Source organism: Penaeus japonicus, unplaced genomic scaffold (genome assembly GCF_977035675.1).
Source record: "Penaeus japonicus unplaced genomic scaffold, GWHDUDI00000001_assembly GWHDUDI00000024, whole genome shotgun sequence".
Taxonomy (NCBI): Eukaryota; Metazoa; Arthropoda; class Malacostraca; order Decapoda; family Penaeidae; genus Penaeus; species Penaeus japonicus.
Genome location: NW_028234426.1, coordinates 27426489 through 27436098, shown reverse-complemented (window position 1 = coordinate 27436098; position 9610 = coordinate 27426489).

The window sequence follows — 9610 nt, the reverse complement described above, 5'->3', positions numbered from 1 at the left end:
GAGAAGGAGATGAGAGAGAGAGAGAGGAGGAGAGAGTGGAAGAAGGAGAGGTGGGAGAGAGAGAGGAGAGGGAGAGAGGAGAGGAAGAGAGAGAGAGGTGGGTGAGAGAGAGAGAGAGGGAAGGGGGGAGAGAGAGGAGGAGAGAGAGAAGGAGAGATGAGAGAGGAGAATGAGGCGGGGGAGAGAAGATGAGAGAGAGAGAGTAAAGATGAGAGAGAGGAGAACGAGAGAGAAAAGAGAGACGAGAAGAGGGTGGGAGAGAAAGAGGGAGGGAGAGAGAAAGGGAGGGGAAAGAGAGGAATCGAACAGAAAGAGAGAAATAGAGAGAAAAAGAAAGAAAACAAAGAGAGAGAGAAAGAAATTAATAGAGATAAAACAAAACGATAGATTAGAATGGAAGGGGTGATGGGTGGTTAAGTGGGTTTGTTTTGGGTTGGAAGGGATGGGAGAGGGGGGGGGGGGGGTTTAGCGGGGGAGTGGGTTGGGTGGGGGGTGGGGTGGGGGGTGGGTTTTTGGGGGGTTTGGGTTTTGGTGTGGGTGGTTTGGTGTGGGGTAGCGGGTTTTTAGAGCGGGTTTGGGGGTGGTGGTTTTATTGGGTTAGTGGGTTTAGTTAGCGGGGTGGGGGGGTGGAGGAGGGGGGGGGGGGTATTGGGTTTTTTCGGTTTAGGTTTATGGGGGGTTTGGTATGGGGGGAGCGGGGGTTGAGCGGTGTGGGTAGAGGTTGCGGGTTATAGTGTGTTAGAAGAGGCCACCATCCCGAGGCGGCTGTTTGACACCATAAATCACCATCAGCTATCTCATGTATTCCTTGCTTTGACTTCCACCCTCATCCAACCCCGCTGTTTTTTATGGGGTTGAACCAGCGGAGTGTAACTGTAGTGAGTATGGTGAGAGTGTAGTGACGGTGGGGGTTGTGGTATGAGAGTGGTGACGGTGGTGGTTGTGGTGAGAGTATGGTGACGATGGTTGTTGTGGTATGAAGGTGGTGACGGTGGTGGTGTGGTGAGAGTATGGTGACGATGGTTGTTGTGGTATGAAGGTGGTGACGGTGGTGGTTGTGGTGAGAGTATGGTGACGATGGTTGTTGTGGTATGAAGGTGGTGACGGTGGTGGTTGTGGTGAGAGTATGGTGACGATGGTTGTTGTGGTATGAAGGTGGTGACGGTGGTGGTGTGGTGAGAGTATGGTGACGATGGTTGTTGTGGTTGGAATGTGGTGATGGTAGTGGTTGTGTGGTAGTAGGAGTATGGTGATGGGAATAGTTGTTACGGTGAGAGTGTGATGATAATGGTTGTTGTGATGAGTTTGTATAGTTATGAAAAAAAAAGTTTTGATGGGGATGGACGTAGTGCTTGTATAGTGCTGAGTATAGTGATGGTTGACTACTAATGTTGGTCTGGCACTCGTGTAGTAATTATAGTGACAGTTATAAGGAAAACAGGGTGATTTTAATGGCTGTGCTGGCTATATAGTGTTGATATGGTGATGTCTATCGCGGTTACAGCGTGGTATGGTCTTTACTAATGTAATGTTTTAGACGGGGCGATATGGTGGGGATTATGGTGACTGCTTGTGATATGGTGACCCTATGGACACAATATGTTACTGATAGCATTTAACTGACACTTTTGACCGGCAAGTGATACAGTGATATAGTGATACAATAATGGTGCTTCAGATATAGTGATCGTGGATTCTGAATTATACTAAAGTAATCTGCAAATTCATATCTTAAATTTCACTATACAACTTAACCCAGCTGAAAAAAATGTCCTTTCTGTGACCTCGTTTTCTTTAAAATGAGTATCACAGGTCCCCAAACAAGGTCACAAAGTATAACAGATCACAGCAGGTCAGAAAAGGTCACACGTCACTTGGGAAGAGTCTGACGTCATCAGGAAGAGTGAGACGTCATCCAGTTAGAATATGACGTCACCTCGAAACAAAATAACCCCGGAGACTTTAATAAAAAAACAAAAACAAAAACATAAGGAGAGTGGAGTAAAAGGGGGAAAGCGAAAAGAAAACAACAACAACAACAAAACAGAAGGGAATAGAAGAAAGAAAACGCGATTAAGAAAAAAGAAAAAAAAAAAAAAAAAAAAAAAAAATGAAGAATGGAAAAGAATAGTGGAAATGAAGTGAAAAAGGGGGGGGAGGAAAAGGAGAAAGAGGGGAAAGGAGGGAAAAAGGAAGAGATGGAAAAAGCGGAAGGAAGAAGAAGAAAAGCGCGAAAAGAAGGGAGAGGAAAGGAGAAGAGGAAGAGAGGAGGAAGAGATTAAAGAAAGGAAAGAAATGCGAATAATAAAAACAAAAAACAACACAACAACAAAAGAAACAAGGAGGATAACCATTTTTGAAAAAAAAAAAAAAAAAAAAAAAAAAAAAAGAAAAAAAAAAAAAAAAAAATAAAAAAAAAAAAAAAAAAAAAAAATAAAAATAAAAAAAAAAAAAAAAAAAAGAAAAAAAAAAGGAAAAAAAATATATGATAGATGATGAGTCATGGCGTAATTCAGGTATAATTATAATAAAAAAATAAAAAAAAAAATTAAAAAAAATGTTATTCCTTTGTTTTCTAGTTCTTGTTTGTGAGCTAAATTCCGGTCTTTTTTCTTTTGATATTGCGTGAAATTTGTTGGAATTTAGGGGCGCCGAGGCGGGTGGATAGGCTTCGAAAAACAATCCGATCCATCTTGCTTAACGACCGAGAGGGCTTTTCCCCGAAGAGTAGAAGACAGAGAAAAGGCTTTTCTTTCCCCGAAGAGGAAGAGGAGATGATAATGAGATTTGGAATATTAAAAAAAAGATAAAAAAAAGAGAGGAAGAAAAAAAAAAAAAAATAAAAAAGAAGAAAAGAAAGAAAAGTAGAGAAGAGAAAAGAGGACCTTGTGTACCACACAGGGAAAAAATAGTTTTTTTTGTGTTCGTGTACTTATATATGATTTTATACATTATAATTATATTATTTATATTTATATATATAATATAAATTATTTTATATATATATATATTTATATATATATTTATTATATATATTAGTACTATACTTTTATATATATTATATATATATATATAGATGTATATATATAATATATATTACATATTTATTTAGATTTTAGCTTAGAGATTGATAGGATAGAATAGACATGGAAAGATAGTTGATAGTTAGAAGGATTGATTAATATAAACATACATTTTTATCTCCCTGACCGAGACTCCGAACCGGGTCATCAGGGACGGTTTAAATTTTGTATATACATTTTATATTATATAGATATATATATATAGTTTTTTATAATATATATATATTTATTTATATTTTTTTATACTTATACATTTATATATTTTTATATATAGATATTTATTTTTATTTATTATATATATACTTATATATTTATTTTGATATAGATTTATTTATATATATTGTTTTTTTATTATTCTTTTATTGTATTTATATTTTTTTTTTTTATATATAATAAATATTTATATATTGATATATATATTTTTTATATTGTTACATTTAGGCAATTAGCATTATAAGGCATATATTGTTTTTTATATATATTTTTTTATTAGATTTTAGATATTTTGGTGTTGTTATATTATTGTTTGTTTTTGATTTTTAGAGTTTTAGATATACTTTTATTGTATTTTTTAGATATTTAGATTTATTAGATATTTTATTTCTTTTATTAGTGTTTTCATTTATATTTATATACAGTTATATTTATATAAAATTTTTATTTATATTTATATATTTATATATAATATATATATATGTTTGTATAGATGGTGTGTATATTAGTTTATATCAATATGAACACACACAACACACACACACAACACACACTCTTAACATATTTACATTTATATGTATTTATAAATATGGTATATTAATATTTTTTTTTTTTTATCTATGTATATATATTTTTTTTATATTTTTTGATATGTATTTTATTATATATATAGATATATTTTATATAGATTTATATGTGATATAATATATATAATATTATTTATATATTTATAATTTATATATATATATATATATATATATTTATATACATTTATTGTGTATATATATACATGCTGTTTTATTATATTTATATATTTATATTGAATATATATTTATAGATATATATTTATATATTTATATATTATATAATTTTATATAAATATTTATAATTTTTTATTGATGTGTTTTTTATATATTTAGATATATATATGATATATACAATGTTACCCATTACATTATGTGTATATATATAGTATACATATATATATTTAATACATTATATACATATATTTATATATAAACCTATATATATATATATAATATATAAGCTGCTGTGTGTGTGGGTGTGTGTGTGTTTGTGTGTGTGTGCGTGATCGTGTGTATACATATACATATTTTATAATCATATATATTGATATATATATATATATATATATACTATTGACCTAACCACAAATAAATGAGTATACACACAACACACCCACACATCACACACACACACCACACACACTACAAACACACGCACACACACACACACACATCCACACACACAGCACACACACACTAATAAACATACCCATAAACATATATATATATATATTATGTATATATGTATATATTATAAGTTATATATATATATGATTACACACACACAACCACACACACACACACACACACACGACACACACACACATCACACACAAAATATATATATATATATATATATAATACTATTCTACATATATATACTTATATATAAATATATTTATATATATATATATATATAAATATATTGTAGATATATACTATATATATAGATCTTTATATATTATATATATATATATAAATTATATATATATATATATATATGATCATATATGATATATAATATATATGTATAACGCAGCACACACACCCACAATCACACACACACACCAACACCCATAAAGAGACTCACACATCTACATCCCGTACACACAGACACACACACTACACACACACAGTAAACACACACAACACACAACACACACAGACTCACACACACACACACACACACACACATCCCTAACACACACATATATCTATGTATGTACACATGCTATTATATAATTACAAATAATATAAATATATATAATACTTTATATATAATAATAATATATACCAGACAATAGTGTATACACACACACACTAACACACACAGGCACATCACACACGTAAACACACGCACACACACACACACACACACTCAGTCACATATATACACAGACTCAAAGACACACAAACTCACAAAGACCACACATATCTTACCACAAACAAATCACACAACACCACAAACTTACACAGGCCCACCGAGCGACAACGTACAAACGTCATACACACATACACACACAAACACACACAACACATACACATACACACAAAACACACACACACACACATAAGACAAACACATTCCCCCCAAAACACACATCACCACACAGACACACATACACACACACAAATATATATAATATATAATTTATATATATATTATATATATATATATATATTATTTTAATATAACATATATATATATATATGATATTTTTTTATATTTGTATAATATATAGACATATACATATATATATATATACAAATATATATATATATTTTTTTTTGAGTATATATATATATATATATATACACAAACACACACATATACATACACACAAACACACAGATATACATACATACACACAAACACACACAGAGACACACATACACACACACTCACACACAAAAAAACATACACATACAAACACACACACACACACACAAACACACACACACACAAACACACACAAACAGACACACACACGCGAAAACACACAAACACACACATGAACAAACAGACACAGATACACACAAACACACACAAACAGACACACACACGCAAAAACACACACACACACACACACACACGCGCGCGCGCGCAACACACACACACACACACATACACACACACATCTATGCACAGTAGACCCAGAGCGCAAGAGCGAGGGGGAGAGGGAGGGGGAGGGGAGGGGGCGTGCATAAATACACGTAGCAACTCAAAACCGGAACCATTTTTCCCTCCCTTTCTCACCATACAGTCACATTACCAGAAATGAGCTACGGTCACAAAACACCATAACACACACACATAATCAACCATGCAAAAGCGTAGCCATTTGCAAGAATTGCTTCTCCCCCCCCTCCCCCCTAAACACACACAAACAAACGCGCGCAGATACACACATGGAAATACGTACAGAAAAAAACACATACATACGCATACACTTACGCTCTTACACACATACATACGCATACACTTACGCTCTTACACACATACATACATACATACACAGCTCCACACAACACCTACTACCCCCTCCCCCCTCCCCCTCCCCCTTCCCCCATCCTTCACACACACATATAAACCCTTATCATTCTTCCTATACATAAACTACACATACGCACATCAACACATAAACAAATACACATATACCCCCCCCCCCACCCCACCCTTACACCTACCACCCTCCCTACACACGCAAAACACACGCAGCGTCACGCGAAAACGACTCAATTACGCACTTACTTTTCCCCTCCAACGTTAGTAGGACCCTTCTCTCCCCTCGTTTTCTTCCCTCTCTCTCTCTCTCTCTCTCTCTCCCCTCGGTCCCTCTCTAACGTTTAACATAACGCCTCAACGGTCAATTTTGTTTACGAATTTCTCACGGGTTTAGGGACGGGGTTAGGGTGGGAGGGGAGGGGAGGGGGATGGGGGTGGGGGCGGGGAGGGGATGGGGGGTACTACGACGATGGGAGGGGGAAAGGGGGAGGGGATGGAGGGGAGGGAATGGGATGGGGGGGGGGGGGGAGGGAAAAAGGAGGGGATGAGGAGGGGTGGGGGGGGGGAAATAGGGAGGGATGAGGGGGGGGGGGGGGAGTAGATGGAGGGGAAGTGGAGATTCCTGGATGCAAAGTAGGGGGAGAGGGGATGGGGTGGTTATTTGTTGGTGAGGTGGGGGTGGTTTCTGAGGGGGGGGAGGGTGCGTTAACAGGGGTTCGGGGGCGGGGAGGAGTGGGTTAAGCCGAGGGATGGGGTAGTGACGGGGGGGTACGGGAGGAGGGGGGGTAGACGGAGGGTGTGGTTTGTAGGGTTGAGGAGCAGGGAAAGGGTAGGGAAGGTAGGAGAGACTCGTACTGTAAGGTGAGGAAGAAAGAGTTGGGGGTTATCAGGGGGGGGGGGAGGGGGGGGGGTGGGGTTGATTGTGGGTGGGGAGGGGGGGTACAGGGGGATGAATTAAAAAGTGAGTTGGAGGTGGGAGTTTGGGTTTAGGGGAGTACAGGGCACATACATACGCACAGTTTCGGAGATTGAATATAGTTTCGAACAGATTGAGTGGACATATAAGCAAGATAAATCTCATGAAGCCACATTCCGATTACACCATTACACTGCCACAGCTCCACAGCATTAAGATGAATTTCAACTTGAGTGCCTGTGCACGTGAGGGAATAAGAAGCGAGAGGGGAAAAGGGGACTACTTATGTGTGTGTGTGTGTGTGTTGTATGTGGATCGGTAGGAAATGTGTGAAGAGAGTAATGAGAGAGAGAAGAGAGAGAGAGAGAGAGAGAGGAGTGAGAGTGGTGAGAGAGAGAGAATGTTGTGTATATATATATATATATATATATATATATATATATATATATATATATTTTTATATATATATGTATTATTATATCTTTTATATATATATATATATATATATATTTATCATATATATGAATATGATGTCATTATGTTAGTGTGGTCTTGTATATTACATACATAATTACATATGATATATATATTATATTATATATAGATATATTATATATATATATATATATATACATATATATAATATTATATATATATATATATATATATATATTATATAAATTGAGATATATATAATATATATATAGATATATTATTCTTTTACATATATAGTAGTATAATAGTACAATTTTGGTAATATAATATATATATATATATTATATAGATCATATATATGAGAGAGAGAGGAGAGGTATGTGAAGTCTCCGAGATGAAAGAGTTGGAGGTAAGTGAAGAAAAGTGGGAAAGTGAGGAGGGTAGGGAGGATATCGAGTTAGATGAGAAGAGAGGTGAGAGAGAGGAGGAGAGGTAGAGTGTAAGAGGAGAAGAGAGAGGAAGAGAGAGGAAAGAGTGAGGAGAGAGAAGAGAAGAGAAGATGATGAGTGAGAAGACGCAGTGATTTGGAAGGGAGGGTGAGAGAGAGAGAGGAGAGAGGAGAGAGAGAGAGGGAGAGGAGAGAGAGAGAGAGAGTAAGAGCTCCAAGGAGAGGAGAGACGGAGTTTGAGAGAAGTAGGAGACGGAGAGAGAGAAGAAAAGATAAAAGGGACAGAGGGAGAGAAGAGGAGGAAGGAAGGAGAGGAGGAGATGATGAGAGAGAGAGAGTAAGGAAAGTCCCGTTGAGAAGGAGAAATGCCGGGAGAGAAAGAGAGAGAGAAAGAGAGAGAGAGAGAGAGAGAGAGAGAGAGGAGGAGAGACGTAAGGGGTCCCGTGTGAGTGAATTAGAGAGAGGGAAGCGAGCAAAAGTAGGAAAAGGAGGAGACTCTTTATTCAACCTTCTTGCTCTTTTCTCTCCAGAATTTGGTTCGTTTTATTATTTTCTTCACTCTCTCCTTCCCTCTCTCATTCCCCTCTTCCATTTCCATCCTTTATCACCTTTTGCTTTCTTTATTCTCTTCGCCTATATCGCTGTTCTATTTTTTTCAGCATTTATTTCTTTTGTTTTTTTCTGCCCTACCTTTATCATTCCTTCTCTTCTTCCTTCCTCCTTTCCTTTGCACCCTATTTATCCCTCCTGTCTGCTCTTCCCTCCCTTTTTTTTCCTTCTCTTTCTCTTTCTTTATCTCATCGTTTTTCCTCCTCCGTCCTTCCTACCTCCTTTTCCTATATCTTCATCCCACTTTCCTTCCTCCTCTCTATGTCTCTCTTAGTTTCCCTCCTTCCTCCCCGCCCTCTTTATTTCTGCCTGGACCTGACGCATCCCGTCGACCCTTCTTATCCCGCTTTATCCTTTTGCACCTCCCTTCTCTTTCTTTCCTTACCTCCTTTTTTCTTCCACATCCTTCCCATTCCAGTTATTTTCCAATCCCTCTCTTTTCATCCCCTTCTCCTCATTTTCCCTCCTCCTCTTCCTCCCTCCCTCCCACTTCCATTCTCCCCTTCCCTTCCTCTTCTCCTCCTCTCCTCTCCCCTCCCCTCCTTTCCTCCTCCTCTTCCTCCATCCTTTGCTCCTCCACTTCCTCCCCCGCCCCTCTCCTCCTTCCCCTTTCTCCTCCCTCTCCCCTTCACCCCTCCCCTCCCCTCCCCCTTTCCTTCTTCCCTCTCCCCTTCACTCCTCCCCTCCCCTCCCCCTCTCCTTCTTCCCTCTCCCCCTCTCCTCCTCCGCACAGATGTCGCCTTTCCTCCCCTCTCCATACTTACCCTCTTCCCCCTCTATCACCTTCCTACTACGTCCTCTCATCTCTCCCGG